Genomic DNA, 6,654 nt, shown 5'->3' on the forward strand with positions numbered 1-6,654 from the left:
TCGAATCCCATTACAGATGGTTGTGAGCCACCATGTGGTTGCTGGGAATTGAACTCAGGACCTCTGGAAAAGCAAGCAGCCAGTGTTCTTAACCTCTGAGCCATCTCTCCAGCCCAACACCAGAAGTTTTTAAAATGTGTTTCTCCCTATGCAGTCCTGACACATGGAGCTCAGCTACACAATGTAAGGTGAACCACCCAGTACATGTGTGTCTTTAGCAAAGAGTCCTTCATCATATGTCCTTTATGTGCTTTAGCAAAACATCCTTTACCTATGTTTGCTTCAGAAAAATGCAGGGAGCCAAACCCAGGAAATTACCTGCTGTTCAAAGAGAACCTCAGGAAATTACCTGCTGTTCTGAAAAGTCTAGTCAGTACAAGGTTAAGAAAGGACATTCACAGGTCTCAGGACCCAGGAACTTAAAAAATGTCTGGCATTTCCTTGGACAATGGGATGGACTAGGGCAATAAGGATATGACAGTGGACTGGTCTTAGACAATAAGAATTCAATAGTGGGATAGTTCTAAGCAATTACCCTCACCCAAACTTCCCGGTTTGCTGTGTCCTTATAACCTACCCCCAAAATTAAAGTTTCAGAGCTTGATCAGAACCCCAGGCTTGCTCTCATTCTTTGTGTCTCTTGTCCTTTCCTTTTTTCGCCCCTTCCCTAAGGTCTCGTTGAATCCCCTCGGGCTGGGGCAGAAAAACACTCCTTCAAGTGTTTACCCTACCAAAACATCATCTGACACAACTGACTTTCCAAAGAACCCTTAAGTTTCCACTTCATTTGGGTCTCTTCATGCTTTCAGTGGTTTCATTGATCTCTTACTTTTGGTATTTGCATTTTCAAATGTCAAGATTTCTATCAATGACTGTCTGGTTTCAGTGTCTAATATGGCTCTACTCACAGCTGAACCACAACCTCTGTAAGAATTCCGTAAAGGCTTTCTCTGGAACCCTGTATTATCTTAATAAATGTGGTAGATTCCCCACCCCCACCCTAGGCTCTTCAATAATATCCCAAGCTCTTAAAGTTGCAACATGACACTGTTCAATTACACCATCAGCAGACTGGATTTGTTCTTCACCAAGCAGCTGCACTTTAGTAACATTTATCCCCCTTCCTATATTTTGTCGTTCTATTTTTGTGGCAGGAGCCTCTAGCACAACATTCATTGTGATTGCTGTCCAGCTTCTAGAACGGCTGACACCAATCCCTTCCAATCTTGTGGGATAACCTTATGCTGTGTATTTAGCACTTAGCAGTTGTTTAGCATTTCTTTAACAAAAGGAGAATGTAAGCTGTATCACACAACAGCCTCTTTAAAATGCTTTAGATCTAGCGTTTCTATCGAACACCAGTTCAATTCATTATAAGCTTGGCCACCATCATTAGCAGGCATATGCTGCACAGACTGGGAAGGCTGAGGGTGCCTGTGTAGGCCCAAGCAAATCCTCTGGTGGTGTGCTTGGCTGAACACTATCCCATTCTACCTTTCCGATCTCCTGCTCTTCCTGGCCCCTAGTTTCATGGAGGTGCTCTGGGCTCCTGGCCGTGAAAGTGCATGGAGCAAGGCAGGGCAGCAGCTTGCCTTCCAGCCTCCTTTGCTTCTAGCTTTCATCATGCAGTAAATCCCCATTCTCACTCACCAAGCCTGGACTTTTTTCTCCTCCCATTTTTGGGGGCCCTTTGTGTTTTCCAAGCACTTCTACGTCTATCAGCAAACTCTCTAAGTTGTTGAATGAACTGCAGCACCTCTGCTGAGGAGTCTTCCTGAGCTACCATGTCTCGGGGTGCCCTTCCCTGAGATACCTTCTCCCCTCAGAGCTCTGTGGTTCCTGGGCTTCTGAGTCCCAGGATACCCTTCCATCTGACCAGAAACACTTACAATTTCTACATTCTTTATATTTGCTGTTTTTTTTTTTTTCACACTGTGACTATCCTGGTGGGCAGTGAGGTGTGAACATTGTTTAACGGTCTTCCTACATTTTTTTTTTTTTTACATTACAAAGGCTTCCCATCGGTGTGAAAATAAAATATTCTTTAGATGAAGTAAACAACAATCTGTATAAAATATTTAGTAAACAATTACTTAATGTTCCCAGTACTTCTGATTCACAACTGTCTGTAACTCCAGTTCCAAGGAACCAGACATCCTCTTCTCTCTCTCCCTCATCGTTTCCTCCTCCTCCTCTCTCTCTCTCTCTCTCTCTCTCTCTCTGACACACACACACACACACACACAAAACTAAACATAATAAAAAATATTTTTTAAAAATTCCAGTATCTCTGGTGTGCATTGTTTTTTGATGTTTTGTGTTTTACACAGGGTCTCACGTAGCCCAAGCTGGCTTCAAACTCTTTATGCAGTATAGACCTGCGAGCTGCATTCTTATAAATAACTGGGTTTAAGGTTGGTGCACATGGTTCACACCTGTAACTGCCATACTTGAGGGTCTAATGCAGCAACTCCCAGCCTGTGCTTCAGGACCCCATCCAGTGGAAACTTCTGCTTCTTTGGAAAGTCAGTTATGCCAAATGATGTTTCCTGGGAGCACACAGGTGAAAAGATGTCTTGCTAAAGCAGACACAGGAGAAAGGATGTTTTTCTGTAGCAGACACAGGAAAGAATACATGATGAAGGAGTATAAATATACCAGACAATGAGAAAGAAGCCTTGACTTGGTGTGTTCCACCTCACTGTTCTTCACTAAGGACATGCATGTATTGGTTCACCTTATATAACGTTGTTGAGCTCAGCTTGTGGTAACACCAACATTGAGAGAAACTTGCCCAAGAACTGCTTGTGAAGTTCCTGTGGCAGCTTGACACTATAGCGGCCTTGCCTCAGGCTGGTTGGCAAGCCTTTCAGTTTCTTCAGGATTCAACTACAGCTGCTGGTTTGTGCATTGTACCTGCCTGCCTAGAGGACTGGTCTGCAGCTGCTGATTCGTATTTGGTGTTTGCTATGGGACTGAACTGCTGACAAAGATCAAGCTTGCCCCCAAAGAACTATTGCTAAACAGGTCCACTTCCCCCACATCCTAATAACTTTTCTCTTCCATTCCCTCTGTTGGGTGGTGGGACAGAGGAAAGATTGAGAGCTTATTAAAATAGGTTGCAAAAAAAAATTATGCCTACAACCATTGGGGGTAGAATGACCCTTTCACAGGTGTCGCCTAAGAATGTTTGAAAACACAGACATCTACATTAAGATTCATAACGTTATCAAGGATGGATGTGTAAAGTAACAACAAAAATAATTTTACGGTTGGGGGTCACCACCATACGTGGAAGTGTATTAAAGGGCCACAACATTAGGAAGGTTCAGAACCACCATTCTAAAATATTGAGAATCTGAGGCCTTTGGTATACAGTGATAGCCCATCTCAAACAACAATAAAAAAACAAAAACCAAACTAGCTTTAGGGGATTGACAGACAGCTCATCAGCAAATCTCTTTATTTTTGTTTGTTCTGTTTTTCCAATATGCAGTTTCTCTGTGTATCTTTGGCATTCTGGAACTTACTCTATAACTAGGCTGGTCTTGAACTCACAGAAATCCGCCTGCCTCTGCCTGCCTCCTGGGGGCTGTGATTAAAGGCACGTGCCACTAGCTGGTGATAGACCTTATCCTTTTTTTTTGTTTGTTTGTTTTTTGTTTTGTTTTGTTTTGTTTTGTTTTTTTGAGACAGGGTTTCTCTGTGTAGCCCTGGCTATTCTGGAACTCACTCTGTAGACCAGGCTAGCCTCGAACTCAGAAATCCACCTGCCTCTGCCTCCGAAGTGCTGGGATTAAAGGCGTGCGCCACCACTGCCTGGCTAGACCTTATCTCTTAATGGCTGGTCTGTGTCCCCAGAGGTAACTTCAATCTTACACCCCAACCCCTCATCAAGTCTTAGGGGCACCACAACACTGCCTTCTGGGAATCCTAGTCGTCAGCTAAGAGTGCCTGTTGCTTTTGCAGAGGATCTGAATTCAATGAACAAAGGATAGGAGTGAAGCTGTATTATGGAGTTTGTGAGCCCTGGGAAAGACTCAATCCAATTACAAGTAAAAGATTTATTGATTACAGGCTAATTCTGAGCCAAACATGAGATCGCCTTGAGGAAGGGGTAAAGGGGCAGGACTTTTAAAGGGGGGAAACCACATGAAGACCTTCAATATCTATCTATACAAGCAAGTAAAAACTGTTTCGTTCTACCAAGTTAAGTGATTAAGGCAAGTCAGAACAATCCTTGGGTATCTGGGTACGAAAGTTACAGAAACATTTTTTAAAAAGCAATTATTACATTTTTGGGTGGTGTCACTGAGTCAAGTTTAGTGGGAACTTATCTTCCAGGGACGAGAGTCAGAAACAACTGGTTGGTGGGTACCAAGATGAACAGTATAAAACAGTATTTCTTTAGCAACTGGATGCCGTGTTCAGGTTTACAGAGCAGGAACTCTGAGACTTGTGCCGGGCTGGTTCTTGACTTCAAAAACCACCACCACCAACATCCCACGCCTCCCACTGTTAACAATGTTGTGTCTTCTTCCTGAAGAACTTCATCTGGGGACCAGCTTGTGACTTCCCTCTCACAGACCTTTCAGTGTCAGTCCCAAGTAGTCGTGAGGAGAAAGAGTGGTGAAAACAGCAGGGAATGTAGGTGGGTCACTGCCACATTGAATTACAGCAGCCCAAGCAAAGTAAGAGACCTGAGCCTCAAAGCCGGTGACACAGCCGCACAGCCTTATAGCCGCGCAGCCTCTGGTCCCAGCTTCTCGTTGTGCTTCCTCATCAGTAGAAACATCCCAACCCTTCCAGTCACAGCCCTCTTCCCCACCACCCGCGGTCTCTCCCTCTTTCCTCTCCTTCTCTCTGTTTCAACTCCTTCTCCTCCATTCACACACGCATGTACGCACGCACCCACGTAAGCGCGCTCCCACACATTCCTTCACACAGACACACAAAGTGCTCCTGTGCTCTTTACGAACCCACAGGCCTGACACTCCAGTAACAACTGGCGGCTTCTCTGTGTGAAATCAGGAGCTCCAAATTCCAGACATTTGTCTAGAGCCTTCCTCCACCGTCCTTGGACTTAGGCTGAATTCGGCTTTTCGAAGCACGGAGAGCCCTGCGGTGGGAGGGGTGTTATTAGTTGACTGGGACTGGACCATAAATTGTCTGCACCCGTTGTTTTCTGGGAAATGTAGTTCCAACCGAGGGTTCCAAGCTGCAGTGACTTATGGGAACTACAAGCAAGAGACCCAAATTCTCTTTCACATCTGCCACAATATCTCCTCTAAGCCCTTTCAAGGAGAATTCCTCTGGGCCAGATGGCCGAGATTCCCCCCTTCTCTGTCTCTCTCTATGTCTCTGTCTCTCTCTTCTGGAGGTAGGGTTTTTCTGTATAGTTGTAGCCTCCTGAAAATCTGCTCTGCAGACCAGGCTGGTTCTCACGGAGATCCATCTGCCTGGGATTAAAGGTGTGCACCACCAACTGCGGGCTACATCTTCTCTGGCGGATAGCTGCTCTAGTGTCCCCAGAAGTAGCTTCAGCTTTATACATGGTGGTCAAGTATTATACTGCTGAGCGCATGCATCCCTAGCCAAAGTTCTGTTCTTTTCCTGGGACTGGAGGAATTAGACACAATTACCTGTCATTTTAATTTCAGTATTACACTAGATGTCCAAATTAATGTGTAGGACTGCTAGTAAGAGGTACAGCGATTAAAACACTTAAAAGTCATTATTTTAAGATATGATTTGGATTAGATATTATAGTCAGAGAACAGTCCCCATTTCAAATTTTAAGGTGATGTCAGGCATACATATCTGTAGTTACGACAATGGGAAGAATGAGGTAGAAAGATGGAAACATCAGGGTTCGCCTAAAAGATGAATCTTGTCTCAAAAAAATAGAAAAATTTTAAAAAGGTAAAATTAGTCGTCCATTGGAAAACAGACATGTATTCAAGAATTACTGCTAGATGTAATGTCTCAGGTTTGTAATCCCAACTCTCAGGAGGCTGAGACAATTGGTCCAAGTTTCAGGCAAGATTTGTCTCAAAAACAAACAACGAAGTCAGGGCATGATGTCATGTCCCTTTAATTCCATCACTAGGATTGCTGAAGCAGGAGGATCTCTATGAGTTAGAGGCCAGCCTGATCTACATAGCAAACAAGCTCCAGGCCAGACCACCGGCCAATTCTACCTGGTAAGACTCTGCTTTCACAGCAGCAAAATCAACCAACAATAACAAAACCCACCAAGATTTGTGGCAGGGTGATCCATATTTTTAATCACAGCAAACAGGAGGCAAAGACACGGGGCTCTTAGGGTTTGAGGCCAGTATAGTCGACACTGAATTCTCATTATATTAGTGAGACAATATTTAAAAAACAAACAAACAAACAGAACTCCATAAAATTTAACCCAATATAATTGTTCATGATTGGCCCAACTGAGTGTTTGGAACTGAACAGAAAGTGCTCTTAAGCGCTGAACCATCTCTAGTTAGTTTCCTTTTTGGACACAGGTTCTTAGGTAAACCTTGACTTCAAACTTGCTATGTAACCGAGGCTAGCATTGAAATTCCTGATTTTCCTGCCTCTGTCTCCTGAGTTCTGGGGTTAGTTACAACATGCAATGATCAACCCGGGCTAATG

This window comes from Arvicanthis niloticus, chromosome 1, assembly GCF_011762505.2.
Source record: "Arvicanthis niloticus isolate mArvNil1 chromosome 1, mArvNil1.pat.X, whole genome shotgun sequence".
Taxonomy (NCBI): domain Eukaryota; kingdom Metazoa; phylum Chordata; class Mammalia; order Rodentia; family Muridae; genus Arvicanthis; species Arvicanthis niloticus.